The sequence below is a fragment of the Miscanthus floridulus genome, chromosome 10 (assembly GCF_019320115.1).
Source record: "Miscanthus floridulus cultivar M001 chromosome 10, ASM1932011v1, whole genome shotgun sequence".
In the NCBI taxonomy this organism is placed as follows: Eukaryota; Viridiplantae; Streptophyta; class Magnoliopsida; order Poales; family Poaceae; genus Miscanthus; species Miscanthus floridulus.
In genome coordinates, this window is record NC_089589.1 from 12,911,968 (window position 1) to 12,928,678 (window position 16,711).

Here is a 16,711-nt window from a genome sequence, read left to right on the forward strand (position 1 = left end):
TTTCCATCGATCACCACCATTCATCGACAACCATCTTTACAAGCTGATTTTCATCGGCTGTCAGCGTATACAGTAACTTTCCTCCTGCTGATTAGCCCACTCTGATCATTTTGACACGTGCAAAAAATGGTGTCAACAACTTATCAACCAAAGGCAAAAACACCTCCTCAATGTTTGGATTCTAACTTTATTTTGTAGCACAACAGCAAGGGGGAGGTGTTTGCCAAGTTTGTTGGCAATGGTCGAAATATTTATCATAATGCTTCTATTTGGGTTCCTAAAGTTCTTGTGACTAACATGCAAGGCCCCAAGAATATTTGGGGACCTATGACTAGGAACTAAACTTGTGTTGCGGGAATACTCCTCCGGTGGGTTAAGTTGGGTGCTTGACAGTGGCTATACAAATCATATGACCGGAGAAAGGAGTATGTTCTCATCATATTCCCCAACTACAAATTCAGATGAGAATATCATATTTGATGATAATTCAAAAGGGGTGTTATTGGACTTGGTAAAGTAGCTATTACACTTGATCATTCAATTACAAATGTCTTACATGTTGATTCCTTGAAGTACAATCTGCTGTCCGTTTCTCAATTATGTGAGATGGGCTACAATTGTCTCTTCACGGATAAGGGTGTGGAAGTCTCTAAGAGGGAGGATTCCTTAATTGTCTTTACGGGTCACCTCAAGAATAAGCTTTACTTAGTTGATTTCAGCAAAAGTAAAGCTAAGCTTAAGACCTGTTTAGTGACAAAATCTAGCATGGGTTGGCTATGGCATCGCCGACTAGCTCATGTCGGGATGAGGAACTTGGCCAAACTCCTAAAAGACAACCACATTCTTGGACTAACCAATATTCAATTCGAGAAAGACAGGATTTGTAGTGCTTGCCAAGCCAGAAAGCAAGTATGTGTACCACACCCACCAAAAAGCATCATGACTACCACACAACCATTGGAGTTGATTCACATGGATCTCTTTGGACCGGTCGCCTACATAAGCATCGGGGATAACAAATATGGTCTAGTTATTGTTGATGATTATTCCCGTTTCACTTGGGTGTTCTTTGTTTATGATAAGTCCCAGGTGCAAGAGAAAGTCAAAATATTTGTGAGAAGGTCACAAAGGGAGTTCGGTCTTCCTATCAAGAAGATAAGAAGTGACAATGGGACCGAATTCAAGAACACTCTAGTTGAAGAGTTTCTTGATGATGAGGGCATCAAGCATGAGTTTTCAACTCCTTATACCCCTCAACAAAATGGTGTAGTAGAGAGAAAGAACCGTACACTTCTTGATATGGCAAGGATAATGCTAGATGAATACAAGATGTCGGACCTCTTTTGGAGTGACGCCGTCAACACCGTTTGCCATGCCATCAACCGTCTCTACTTACACAAGAAACTCAAGAAGACTTCATATGAGCTTCTAACCGGTAACAAACCAAAGGTGTCATACTTTAGAGTATTTGGGTGCAAGTGTTTTATACTTAACAAAAGACCCAAAACCTCTAAATTTGCACCTAAAGTTGATGAAGGAATTCTTCTTGGCTATGGATCAAATGAGCATGCCTATCGTGTCTTCAACAAAACCATGGGAAGAGTTGAAGTCACGGTAGATGTGACATTTGATGAATCTAATGGCTCTCAAGTGGAGCAAGTTGATTCAAGTGTTGTAGGAAAGGAGGATCCACCATGTGAGGCAATCAAGCAAATGGCTATAGGTGACATTAGGCCACAAGAAGATCGAGCCACTAATGATGAGGATCCCCAGGCTGTTGTTGCACAAATTTCCGCTGACGTACTTCATCGACAAGGGCAGCACTCACCTGCTGAACATTAGTAGGGCGGTAGTGCCGCCCCATCCACCTCAGCAACAGCTGCTTCAACTCCTACTCCACCACTTCAAGGGCTCAACCTAGAACCTATTTTGGACAAGAAGAGACTGAAGGTCCAGAAGAAGAACTAGGAGGTGTTGAGCATCCAAGGCTACGTCAAACTATACAATGGGATCACCCCGTTAACAATATTCTTGGGAGCATTCGAAAGGGGGTAACAACTCACTCACATTTAGCAAATTTTTGTCAATATTACTCGTTTGTTTCCTCTTTGGAACCTCTCAAGGTAGAACAAGCACTTGGAGATCCGGATTGGGTCATGGCCATGCAAGAAGAGCTCAACAACTTCAAGAGAAACCAAGTGTGGAACTTGGTGGAAAGGCCCAATACCAATATCATTGGTACCAAGTGGGTCTTCCGCAACAAGCAAGATAAAAATGGCGTGGTGACAAGGAACAAGGTAAGATTGGTGGCCCAAGGCTTCACTCAAGTAGAGGGCTTGGACTTTGAAGAAACATATGCACCGGTGGCAAGACTTGAAGCAATTCGAATGCTTCTAGCCTTTGCTGCCCATCATGACTTCAAGCTGTACTAAATGGATGTCAAGAGTGCATTCCTTAACGGCCCAATACAAGAGTTGGTGGATGTGGAGCAGCCACCGGGGTTTGAAGATCCCAAGTTCCCAAACCATGTCTATAAACTCCAAAAGGCGCTCTATGGGCTTAAGCAAGCACCAAGAGCATGGTATGAATGCCTTAAGGAATTCTTGCTCAAACAAGGCTTTGAAATAGGCAAAGCCGACCCTACACTCTTTACTCATAAAGTTGGAAATAATATATTTGTGTGCCAAATATATGTTGATGACATAATATTTGGTAGTACTAATCATGTGTATTGTGATGAGTTTAGTAGGATTATGACTAAGAGATTTGAGATGTCCATGATGGGTGAGCTGAAGTTCTTCCTTGGATTTCAAATCAAGCAAATGAAGGAAGGGACATTCATTAGCCAAACCAAGTACACCCATGATATGCTTAACAAGTTCGACATGGTGAATGCCAAGCCTATCAAAACTCCCATGCCAACTAATGAACATCTTGATCTAAATGAAGAAGGGAAAGCCATCGACATCAAGGTATATCGTTCCATGATCGGCTCTTTTACTTTACTTATGTGCATCTAGGCCGGACATAATGCTTAGTGTGTGCATGTGTGCTAGATTTCAAGCTAACCTGAAAGAGTGCCATTTAGTGGCTGTTAAGAGAATCTTGAGATATTTAGTACACACTCCTAACCTTGGCTTGTGGTATCCCAAAGGCTCCAAGTTCAATCTACTTGGCTATTCGGATTCTGATTATGCCGGTTGCAAGGTAGATAGAAAAAGCACTTCAGGGACATGTCAATTTCTTGGACGGTCCCTAGTGTCTTGGAGTTCTAAGAAGCAAAATTGTGTAGCCCTTTCCACCGCTGAGGCCGAGTATGTTGCAGCCGGTGCATGTTGTGCTCAACTACTTTGGATAAAGCAAACCCTTCGTGATTTCGGATGTCAATTTACTGAAATTCCACTCTTGTGTGACAATGAAAGTGCTATAAAGCTTGCAAACAATCCCGTAAGCCACTCAAGAACCAAACACATAGACATCCGACATCATTTCTTGAGAGACCACGAAACCAAAGGAGATATCAAAATTCGTCATGTGAGCACCGAAAAACAACTAGCAGATATCTTCACTAAGCCTCTCGACGAGTCAAGGTTTTGTGCTTTGCGTAGTGAGCTAAATATACTTGATTCTCGCAACATGGTTTGAAATATGGCACACCTCTGTTTGACAACCTAGCAATATAGGAAAATGATTTAAAAAGATATTACATTGTGTTTCAAAACCACTTTAAAAGGCTAACTAAGTGTCATGACCATTGTCTATATTGTTGATTGCTTACTGGTCATGATATTTAGAGAATATATATCCATATCTGAGGTTAAGGAGGTCATAAAGTTACAGCGTAATCCCTGCAAGATTGGCAGGGCGGTAGTGCCGCCCATTATGGCCGGCAGTGCCGCTCTCTGAAAACTGGGCCATTTTTAGCCAATTTTGGCTGGGTCGCGGGGCCCGTTTTCTTCTGCTTATTCCTTCTCTGGCCCCCGACGTAACTCTCTCCTTCTCTCCCAGCCAACGCCGACGCCTATGCTTCTCTCTTCCTCTCTCACAAGCATGTGCCGCCACCGTTCTTTGTGGACTACCACCCCGGCAGTGCCGCCCCTACAGCCGGCCGAGACTCTTCTTCGCTGGTCACTGTAGGAGGCTCCTGGCCGAGCCGTTTCTTCTCTTCTCCCTCCACTCTAATGGTTTGGAAGCAAGGTGAAACCCTAACCCCTACTCGATCTATGCAATGTGAAGCTTTTGGTCATGGATTTCAGTTTCTAGGGGGAGTATGAAGGATTTAGAAAGGTTTTTGATGGTTGAATCGAGTTGATTTTGGATTTCACCGGTTAGATGATTTTGAGGAGAGCGGCAATGCCGCCCTTGGGACCATTAATGGCACCCCTCGTAGATTCTAACTGCTATACTCAATTTCATATAGCCGATGAAGTTTAGAATGGATTGGATTCACTTATCAAAAATTGTTTTAAAAGCTTTTCATACTCAATCTTTTAAATCCATGGCTAGGGTTTCATGTGTTCTCTGTTTAGACTGTGATTCTGAAATTGTGATGATGAATAGACACTGTTGGAAATAGGATTTAACCAGAACGAGAAATTTGAAGATGAAATAGTGAAGCTACTGAGGGCGGCAGTGCCGGCCTCAGGGGGCGGCAGTGCCGCCCTACCATGCTAATTTCAAATCCAGCATAGTTTCCTGTGTCATCTTCAAAGTTCTTTTTCTTGTTAAAACCTGCTTGCAGCTATGTCTAACTCATTATCTTATAAAGTTTCTTATCAAGTCTTATTTATATTGCATAGATGGACCGAGGTAAAAGGAAGGTGTTGACAACCAAGCAAAAGGTCAAGAGAGGCAGGGGACAGGCGAGCTATACTCCCAGAGACAGAGATCTTGATAAAGACCTTGCTCATTCAGAGGATAGGAAGAACTATTCGTGTGTGGCCTGATTCTCCTTTGCACATTTCAGAGTTTGATAGCAGCTATATGAGAAATAACACCGATAGGTTCGATCTCATTCCTCCCCAAAACAGTGATGATCATAGAATTGTTGATTATTCCATGAGTTGGAAGAAGACATGTGAAGCCAGAGAGATTGATCCCTACTCTTCTGATAGATCAAATGGTATTGATTATAGATTTTGGAATGCTTTCCAATCTGATTTTTATGCTACAGCCATTCTATCTAAGTCCAAGGGCAAGATTAGCAAGATGCAGTACATTGACTTTGGTGACTTGGAGAGCAGGGATGATCATTAGTTTGCTACAGCAATCAGGACCTATGACCGCTTTGAGATGACAGACATCATGAGTTTCAGGTATGACTAGAACGGAGAGATTCTTGCTCAATTCCATGCTACTTACTATTGGAACAGGGAAGTGGATGAGCTTCATTGGATGACTGATGGGCAACATTATCGCATTGATTTTGTCACCTTCTGTCAATTTCTTAGTTTTGGACACATCCACAGGGCATATGAGAGGATACATAATGAGCGTCGTTTTGAGCCAATGGAAGTAAGCTTCATGTGGGAGGATCAAAATCTTGAAGTTCCTGATTGGTCAAGAACAAAGCTCATGAGTTTTTATTACATCATGGACAATCTCTTCAGGATCACTCTCAACCCTAAAGATAATGCAATAGATTTGAATGGCCATATCACTAATGTGTTGTCTAGGTTTCCCAACAGTAAGAAATTTAATGTTCCAAGGTTTATTTGGGTTGAGCTTGCATATGCCATGGATGATGGGAGGAGATCTTTGCCCTATGCTCCTTACCTCATATTTATGATTGAGAGAGTGACTAGCATGTGGTTCCCTAAGCATTGTGAGCACACTATTTATAAGATCAAAAAGACCCATGGTGGTTTAGGGGGACTTGGCTCAGCTACTCAGCACACTGGTTCTGGAGGACTTGGAGATAGTGGGGTAGCAGGCGTTCATCCTTCTGGAGTTGAACACAGAGATATTCCTGAGCCGTCCAAGGCTAGGGAATAAAAGAAGAAGTCAAAGTGGGGAAAGATGAGTGCATAGATAAAGGCAATTTTTGCTCATTGTACATATGCTTCACAGACTGCTTATGAGGATCAAATGGAGAACAGAGAAGCAGTGAGGCATGCTAGGGAGATGGTAGGGCTGCCACCACTTCCACTAGTGCAACCACCACCTCAGTTTCCTAACTTGCCTCGCCTTTCTTCTTCTGATGAGGAGCAGGATCAGGCAGATGAGCACCATGATGAGCAGCCAGAAGATCAGCAGTATGGGCACTCATATGAGCCATTCAGTCAGTACTATGGGTACCCATAGGGGCAGCATTTTGAGGAGCCCCCAAGGTAGGAGGACCTTGGTGTAGAGATTCACCCTACAGAGGCCGATCCACAGGTTCAGGCAGCTTTGCTTCGCACATATTCCAGGAGACCGCGTCCTTCGATGGATCAGCCAGGGCCTTCTACATCAGCTGGGGCAGTACCTCCGCGATATTCAGCACGCTTCACTTCGCACACCCACGTCACTGGATGTGCCCACGTCAACTCCGACAGTGATGAGTGATCTCTCTTCTTTTTCTTCTCTTTTTGGTACTTGATGCCAAAGGGGGAGAAAATTAGAGGGGTCAACAATTTTTTGACGCCATATGATTCTTCGCTGTTGTGCTTATGTTCAGATCCGATGAGAGTAGTTGTCAGGTTGTGAGTTTGAGAGTCGCTCAAAACTCTATTTTATGAAATTATGCTACTTTGTGACTTTATTTGCTTCGGATATGGACATGTATTCATGGTTACTATTTTTAGCTTGTCATATTCTAAGTTTAAATTATTTTATATTCATATGATCTACTGTAGAAATCTGATTGCTACCTAACTGACATAGTCAGGCCGGCAGTGCTGCCCTATTAGGCCGGTAGTGCCGCCCTCTACTGTATCAGCCAGAATCTTGTGTGCTTGAACTGATATAACTTGTCATATGCATCATGTTTATTCCTATGACACTTTGTTCAGCACCCCACAGCAGGCATGAATATAGGGGGAGGTTCCCATCATACATAAAATGTGAATCATGGCCTTTTATGCCAGTTTGAGAATTCAAATCTCTATTTACAGATTTAGGGGGAGGCTCCTACATCCATGATTCAAAAATCTTAGTTTAGATTTCATATCATATGCAAGCTCTAATTGGGTTGTCATCAATTACCAAAAAGGGGGAGATTGTAAGTGCAATCAAGCCCTATTGTGGGTTTTGGCATTGATGACCACCAAATTAGAGGACTAATGAGGTTTATCGAGATGACAAGCAGGGAATCAAAGAATGAGGATGATGTACAGGTTACAGGTGTCCTAATTACGAAAGGTGGCTAGACCCAGCTCAAAAGAGGTTTAAATTCTTTTATGTTTTGATTTTGAGTTTAGGGAAAGTTGTACTATTAAGAGGGATTTTAGGACAGTTGGTCAACTGTTGAACCAAATGCTCAAATTTATAGATCTACATCATCTCACCTAGTCAAAATAGCCAACCAAATTTTAGATCATGTTACCTGTTTTGGCTAGGGCGGCAGTGCCGCCCTGTTAAGAGCGGCAGTGTCGCCCTTAACTGACCGTTGGGCTCGGGGGTATTTATACCCCTCAGGCCCGGCCCACAACGGTCATCTTCTTCACTAAGTCACTCTGCTCGAAAATAGATAGAACCAAAGCTCACCCCTCTCCTCCATTGTTGCTCCTCCATCCCTCAAGCTAACCCTTGATTCCAACCATCAAAACTTGAGAGAAAAGACAGCAAAACTCGATTGGAGAGCAGATCCACTGATTCCCAAAGTCTAAGAGCATTTGGTTCACATTTGGCCAGTGGTTCTAGGGTTTATTACTCTTGGAGCTTGCTCCTAGCCGGCTAGGTGTCGCCCTTGTGCTTGCCAACTTATGTGGCAGCCTTGGGAGATTTGTAACCTCATTCGAAGCTAAGAAATCACCCCTCACTTCAAGAGTTCACTCTCTTGATTTGAGAACGAGGGTAAGGCAAGCCTTTGTGGCAAGCTCAAGCCTTTTGTGGCTTCCTCAACAATGTGGACTTAGGCAAACCTTAGTGGTGAGTTGAACCACGAGATAAATCTTGTGTCTTGCGTGCTTCGTCTTTATTATACTTGCTGTTTACTTTGTTGTTAGCTGTTGTTAGGGTTTAGTTGCCCGATTCACATTTGTGTGAAGTTTCTGTGGTATCTAGTCTTTGAACTGGATCTTGAAGTTATATTGCAGGATTAAGCAGCTAGTGGGGTCAAGTTCATATCTGTTAAATCTCAACTGTGTTAGATTATTTTTTGTAGAGCGGCAGTGCCACCCTGTAAGGCCGGCAGTGCCGCCCTCTGTTCTAATAGAGTTTTGAGTTGAATTTTATAGGCCTATTCACCCCCCCTCTAGGCCTTCTTTATCTTCCTGTAGATCCTACAGTGTGGCCTTGGCTCCAAAGCTTGATGTGTACGCTTCCACCTTGATTTGAGCATTCACATATCTCATAGCCAGCATTGGAAAATGGCTCCAATCCCTGATAGATTTAGCATTGAGAAACCTCATCATGTATTTGTTGTCATCAATAGATCTCGCTGCCCACCTCCAAGTGCTAGATCTAATATCGTTTGCAAACTCTTTCTCAATATCCTTGCCAGAAGCATTCCCATATAGTACAGAGATGATAGCAGTACATTCCTTCTCTTTAGCCATCCTAGGATCAATGTTTTCTTCTATGTAAAAGAAGCTTTGGTCTTCAACTTGGGTTGCACACAATTCCAGACCACAATTCCAAGGAATGCATCTTGAAAGCATCTAGGCCCCTAAGTGGATTTCGGTGATTAATGTCAATACAAGATTACTATGACTAACGTGTGTTTTGCAGAGGCAATTAAGTTAGGTCATGGTAATGGAGATCGATTGGGCAATCGAGGTTGTCATGCCCCTACGATGGAAATCGTTTCGGTTTTCAAAGGATAGATGACAAGGTTAAGGATAACTAGTTCTAAGTGTTAATTGAAGTTGGAGAGACACTTAGAGTAGTTTAGGACTTTGTTTTTTCCTTTGGCCGTACTATGAAGGGGGGTATGAACGGGTAGCTTGACCTAGTTGAGTCTAGTGAGTTAGGTGTGGTGCACACTTGTGAAAACTAGCTCTAGGTAGCTCCTATGAATGCCTAAAATCCTTTGGAGCAAACTTCATTCACATATGATCGAAAGTTGGAAGTGAATGGAGGTTCAAATACTGACCGGACGCTGGCTCTGGTGCGATCGGACGCTGGCCGCAGGGTCCGGTCAGTTCATTTGACTATGAAGAACAAGTCTGGTGTGACCGGACGCTGGAAGGTCGTGTGATCGGACGCTGAGGGCCAGCGTCCGGTCGACTCCAGTAAGGGTCCAGACTTGAGAAAGAGCGGCCAGACGTGTCCGGTCAGTGGTGACCGGACCATGAGTATCCAGTGTCCGGTCATTTACAGTAAGCATCCAAGAGCGACCGGATGCGTCCGGTCGGTACTGACTGGACCCTGACAGTGTCTGGTCATCACTTGAAAACTGTTCGTGGGTTGAACTGACCAAAGCATCCGGTCAAAATGATCGGAGCGTCCGGTCACCCCGCAGAAGCTCATAACGGTTCATTTTTCAGGCTGCCTTATAAATAGAAGCTCCACTCGTGAGTGGAGTCACTTTTGCTCATTCCAACAGCTGAGAAACACGTTTGTGAGTGCCAAGAAGAGCAAGGTCCTAGTGAGGTGTTTGTGATTTGTGAATCTAAGAGTGAAACCTCATTAGTGAATCAAGAGTAGACAAGTGTGCATCCATCTTCTCATTAGGCTTTGTGTGGTCAAGTGAGAGTTCGTGCTTGTTACTCTTGGTGATCGCCATCACCTAGATGGCTTGGTGGTGATTGGGAGTTTGGTGTTCACCCGGCGAAGCTTGTGGGTGACCCAACTCAAGTTGTGAGCGGTTTTGGGTGATTCGCCGCGACGGAGTGTCGAAGAATCAACCCGTAGAGAGCACTTGATCCTTGCGCGGATCAAGGGGGAGCTACACCCTTGCGCGGGTGCTCCAACGAGGACTAGTGGGGAGTGGCGACTCTCCGATACCTCAGCAAAACATCGCCGCGTTCTTTTCTCTCATATTTATTTTGAGCACTTACTTTGAGTATTTACTTTGAGCAATTCAATACTTGCTTTACATTCTTAGAATTGCTATGCTAGAGTAAGTTTGGAACATAGGGTGCAAGTCTTTTGTGCATTGATTTGATAGAAACACCTTTCTAGGCACAAGGGGTTAATTGGGCTATCCGTAGGATTTGATTATTGCAAGAAAATTTAGAATTAGCCCAATTCACCCCCCCCCTCTTGGGCATCTTGATCCTTTCAATTGGTATCAGAGCCTCGTGCTCATGTTTTTAAGCCTAACCGCTTAGAGCAAGATGTCTCACGGGAATGGACCTCCTCCTATCTTCGAGGGGGATGATTTTCCATATTGGAAAATTCGCATGGAGGCTTACCTAGAAGCTCTAGATGTTGGAATTCTTAGAGCTGCCTCTCAAGGGTTTCCAACACCTAAGAATGCCGCACAACTTCAAGGCGATGAAGTAAACTATGAAAAATGGAATGCAAAGGCTCGCAATACCATCTTTAGAGGCCTTTGCAAAGATGTGTTTAATCGTGTAAGGAACCACAAAGACGCCCATGCACTATGGTCGGACATTTGTGCGCTCCATGAGGGAACCAAGAGTGAGCATGAGGAACACTATCATCTTGTGATTAAAAAGCTAAATTCTTTTGAGATGCTTCCCAAAGAAAGTGCTAATGAAATGTATTCTCGTTTAAATGTTCTTGTAGAGAAAGTCAATGGGCTTGGACTTACTCAAATGTCACCATCCGACGTTGTGAGAAAGATCTTGAGTGTCCTCCCCATTGACAAATATGGGCACATTGTGACCGTCTACATCAAGGTGATCTTTCCGCCGCTACACCGACACAAATCTTGGGAAAGATCAATGCTCATGAGATGTACATGCACATCACGCCACAAGATGGCTCATCCTCTACAAAGAAGAAAGAGAAGGACTTAGCATTCAAAGCTAGCCAAGATAAGGGCAAGGCAAGACTTGAGTATGAGAGCTCAAGTGATGAAGATGATGAAGAAAGTCTTGCTCTCATGGTGAAGAAGACCGCCAAGATGCTAAAGAAGCTAAACAAGAGTGGCATCAAGTTTGACGGCAAGAAGAAGAAGTTCTTCACTAGCTCAAGAAGAAAGCCAATCTCCGAGATGGATTGCTACAATTGTGGCGAACTTGGTCACCTAGCTCATCAATGCACAAAGCCTAAGAAAGACAAGTTTAAGAACAAGGGCAAGAAAGATGATTCAAGTGATGAAGATGAAAAAAAAGAACAAGCCATACAAGAAGAGAGAAGGCAAAAAAGAGACTTCTACAAGAAGAAGAAGAGTGGCAAGGCCTATATTGTCGGTGATTGGCTCACGGACATTGATTCATCAAGTGGATCATCCGATGATGAGAGTGACAATGAGAAGGTGGCCGCCATTGCTATTGATCTTGCATCCTCACCGCCACCATCGCCATCATCCTCTACACACCTATGCCTTATGGCCAAGGGTGAACGCAAGGTAACTAAGAGTGATGATAGTAGTGATGATGAGCAAGCTAGTGATGATGATAGTGATAGCGATGATGATTCACCCACATATGATGATCTTGTCAAAATATTAAGAAAATACACTAAGATCATTAGAAAGAGTAGAGCTACAAATGAAAAACTTGATGCTAAAAATGATTCACTTCTAGCTAAGTGTGATACATTAGAAAAGGCTAATGATGAGCTCAAAGAAACAAATGATTCTATATCATCCAAACTCAAGGAGCTCAAATCTTCTAAGAAAGAGCTTAAAGATAAACATGATAAACTTGAGTGGGTGCACAATGAGCTTATCACTAGTCACAACAAGCTAAAAGATGAATATACAACTCTAAAGATCAATTATGATACCCTTGTTATTGCACAAGAATTCTTACCAAATGAGCCACATGATGCTACTAACCATGTTGTTAAGATTGATATAGCTACCTCATGTGATGATTTAATTGATGAGAGCATTGAGCATGGATCTAGTAGCAAAGGCAAGCAAGTGGTTGAGTGCAATGACTATGATGAGTATGTCAAGCTCAAGAGTGACCATGAGAAGCTCATGAAAGATCTTGAAGAGATGAAAAGTCACAACACCATTGTGCTAGAAACTCTTGATCATGACAAAGAGTTGATCCTTGAGAATGAGAAGCTCAAAGAAGAAAACAAGAAACTCAAGGAAGAGAAGAACAATGATATTCTCAAGGAAGAGAACAAGAAGCTCAAGATGGAGAAAGAGCATCTCAAGGTGGGATTGAGCAAGTTTGCTAGAGGCAAGCATTTCCAAAGTGAGCTACTCATGAATACCATCATGGAGATGGATAGAAGTGGCATTGGATATATGGCAAGTGTAGAGAAGAAGAAGGCTCAAGCTCAACACCAACAATCAAAGCCAAAGCTAAAGCCAAAGAGATGTTTTGAGTGTGGACAAGAAGGCCACTTTGCTCATGAGTGTCAAACTCCACCACCACAACCCTTGCCCAAGCATGCTAGACCTTTTGCTTTCAATGCTCACTACATGCTTAGAAAAGATTCTAGTGGAAAGATGAAAGTCATGTTCTTAGGACCCCCCCAACAAGAGTAGGCCTAAGAAGATTTGGGTGGCTAAGTCACTTGTTGAGAAGGTGAAGGGCCCTCAACAAGTTTGGATCCCTAAAGCTTGAATCTCTTGTGTGTAGGTGAACTACAAGACCGGTGGAAGTCATTGAATTATTGATAGTGGTTGCACTCAACATATGACCGGTGATCCTCATATGTTCACCTCACTAGATGAAGAGGTAGATGGACAAGAGAAAATAACTTTTGGAGATAATTCAAAGGGCAAGGTTAAAGGATTGGGCAAAGTGGCAATATCAAATGATCATTCCATCTCCAATGTGCTCTATGTTGCCTCATTGAGTTTCAACTTGCTATCCGTTGGGCAATTGTGTGATCTTGGCTTCCAATGCTTATTCACCGAGAAGGAGGTTGTTGTATCCAAAGTAGATGACAAACAAGTGATATTCAATGGATTTAGATACAACAACTTATATCTAGTTGACTTCACCTCTGAAGATGCAAACTTGAAGACTTGCCTATTTACCAAAACAACACTTGGGTGGCTATGGCATAGAAGACTTGCTCATGTTGAGATGAGCTCACTCAAGAAGCTTATGAAGAATGATTTGGTGAGAGGGTTGAAGGATGTGAAGTTTGAGAAGGACAAGCTTTGTAGTGCATGTCAAGCCGGCAAGCAAGTTGCAAACACTCATCCAACCAAAGCTTTCATGTCAACCACAAGAGTGCTAGAACTCCTACACATGGATTTATTTGAACCAACAACATACAAGAGTTTGGGAGGAAATCTCTATTGTCTTATGATTGTGGATGACTATTCAAGGTATACATGGGTGTTCTTCCTTCATGACAAATCCGAAGTTGCATCTTGTTTCAAGAAGTTTGCCAAGAGAGCTCAAAATGAATTTGAAGTGAAGCTCAAGAAGATAAGAAGTGACAATGGCAAAGAGTTTGACAACACAAACATAGAAGCTTATTGTGATGAAGTTGGAATCAAACATGAAGTCTCCGCAACCTATACTCCTCAACAAAATGGTGTAGTTGAGAGAAAAAACCGGACTTTGATCACTCTTGCTAGGACAATGCTAGATGAGTACAACACCCCCGAAGCTCTATGGGCGGAAGCAATCAACACCACATGTTATGCATCCAACCGCCTATTTCTTCAAAAGTTCCTTGTCAAGACACCATATGAGTTGCTCAATGGGAAGAAGCCGAACGTCTCCTTCTTTAGGGTGTTTGGTTGCAAGTGCTACATCTACAAGAAGCGGCAACACCTAGGGAAGTTTCAAAGACGTTGTGATATAGGTTTTCTTGTTGGTTACTCATTGAAGTCCAAAGCATATAGAGTATTTAATCATGTCACCGGCTTGGTTGAAGAAACATATGATGTGGAATTTGATGAATCTAACGGCTCCCAAGGAGCACATGAGAATCTTGATGATGTAGGTGATGAACCATTGAGGGAGGCTATGAAGAATATTCCGGTGGGAGACATCAAGCCAAAAGATGATGAAGATGATGTACATGTCATTGACCAACCTTCTTCATCAAATGTACCACAAGATGGTGAAAAAGATGGGAGAGTAGAAAATGAAGATACTCATATCTCCCATGAGCAAATGGTGGTACAAGCACAAGATGTTGATGCTCCACAACCTCCTCCTCAAGTGGTCAATAGAAGAAATACACCTCTCCTATAAGATCATCCACAAGATCTCATCATAGGGAGTCCAACAAAGGGTGTGATGACTCGATCTCAAAAACTTACTTCATTTATTGCTCATCACTCTTTTGTCTCTTGCTATGAGCCTACCAAGGTAGAAGAAGCTCTTAAAGATCCGGATTGGATCAATGCCATGCATGAAGAGTTGAACAACTTCACTCGCAATGAAGTTTGGACTCTTGAAGAGCGACCAAAAGGTGCAAGAGTCATAGGAACAAAGTGGGTGTTCCGCAACAAGCAAGATGATCAAGGTGTTGTTGTGAGGAACAAGGCAAGACTAGTTGCAAAGGGGTTCTCTCAAGTTGAAGGTTTGGATTTTGGAGAGACCTTTGCACCGGTTGCAAGATTAGAAGCCATTCGTATCCTTCTTGCATATGCATCACATCATGAAATGAAACTATATCAAATGGATGTGAAAAGTGCATTTTTAAATGGCTTTATAAATGAACTAGTCTATGTTGATCAACCTCCCAGGTTTGAAGATCCTAGATATCCTAATCATGTTTTTAGGTTGTCCAAGGCACTATATGGGCTTAAGCAAGCCCCAAGAGCTTGGTATGAGCGCCTTCGGGACTTCCTCATTGAGAAGGGCTTCACCATTGGGAAGGTCGACACCGCACTATTCACCAAGAAGCTTGATGGGCATATCTTTATTTGTCAAGTATATGTTGATGATATCATCTTTGGATCATCAAATGAAGACTCATACAAAGAATTTGGTGAATTGATGTCGAAGGAGTTTGAGATGTCAATGATTGGTGAGCTTACATTCTTTCTTGGTTTTCAAGTCAAGCAAATGAAAGAAGGCATCTTCATCTCTCAAGAGAAATACACAAAAGATCTTCTCAAGAGATTCAAGATGAATGAATGTAAGCCAATCAAGACACCAATGCCTACAAATGGACATCTCGACCTAGATGAGGGAGGTAACCCGGTTGATCAAACTCTCTACCGTTCTATGATTGGTAGCTTGTTATATTTAACCGCATCTAGGCCCGACATCATGTTTAGTGTGTGTATGTGTGCTAGATTTCAAGCTAGTCCTAAGGAAACACATTTAATTGTCGTAAAAAGAATCCTTAGGTATCTTAAGCACACACCAAGCATTAGTCTTTGGTATCCCAAAGGAGCTTTATTTGAATTAATTGGCTATTCCGATTCGGATTACGCCGGATGCAAAGTTGATAGAAAAAGCACATCCGGAGGGTGCCATTTGCTTGGTAGATCGCTTGTGTCTTGGTCCTCCAAGAAACAAAATAGTGTGGCTTTGTCCACCGCCGAAGCGGAATACATTGCCGTGGGTGCTTGTTGTGCACAAATATTATACATGAAACAAACTTTGCTAGACTATGGAGTAGTTCTAGAGAAAGTATCTCTTTTGTGCGACAATGAAAGTGCGGTAAAACTTGCAAATAATCCGGTTCAACACTCTCGCACCAAGCATATAGATATTCACTATCACTTTCTAAGAGATCATGTGGCTAAAAATGATATATCACTAGAAGGTGTAAGATCCGAAGATCAATTAGCGGATATCTTCACAAAACCGCTAGATGAGGCTACATTTTGTAGATTGCGGAATGAGCTCAATGTACTTGATTTTAGTAACTTCACTAAAAATTGAGCTTGTGTTGTCCCTTGCATTCATTGTAATATACAACATGTTTAATTTGTGGCAATGCACATAGGGCTTGTCTAACATGGTTAAGATAACCGCCGAAAAGCATGTGAAGAAGCTTAACCTTGGATCAAACTTGACAAGCAACTAGATTTACTTACAAGTATTACATATGCATGAATGTTGTTTTGTCGTTTTGTTCCATTTGCCCTCTTGTTGCCTATTTTCTTAAAAAGAATTATAGCCTAAGGCAAAATATTTTGAAAAATATGAGGGTTTGAGAGAGGTCACTCACATCAGTCCCAATTGGTGTTTATTTGGATCTTATTCAAGTTGGGACTTGATTGGGAACAGGCAGCGCAAAGGAAGTTTGAAGATTTGCTGGAAAAGGTGCACCGGACGCTGCACCGGACGCTGCGGTCCAGCGTCCGGTCAGTTCACAGGAGGTGAACTGCTGGTGAAGGAGTGACCGGACACTGCGTCTGTGCGTCCGGTCAGGAAGGGTTCAGCGTCCGGTCGATCGAAGGAAGACCAAGTTGTACTGACTGGACCCTGCCTGCGTCCGTTCATGGATCACCGGACGCGTCCGGTCCCGATTCCAGAGGATTTGGACCTCTCTGGAATCGACCGGACGCTGGGTGGTAGCGTCCGGTCGCTACCACTGGAGCGTC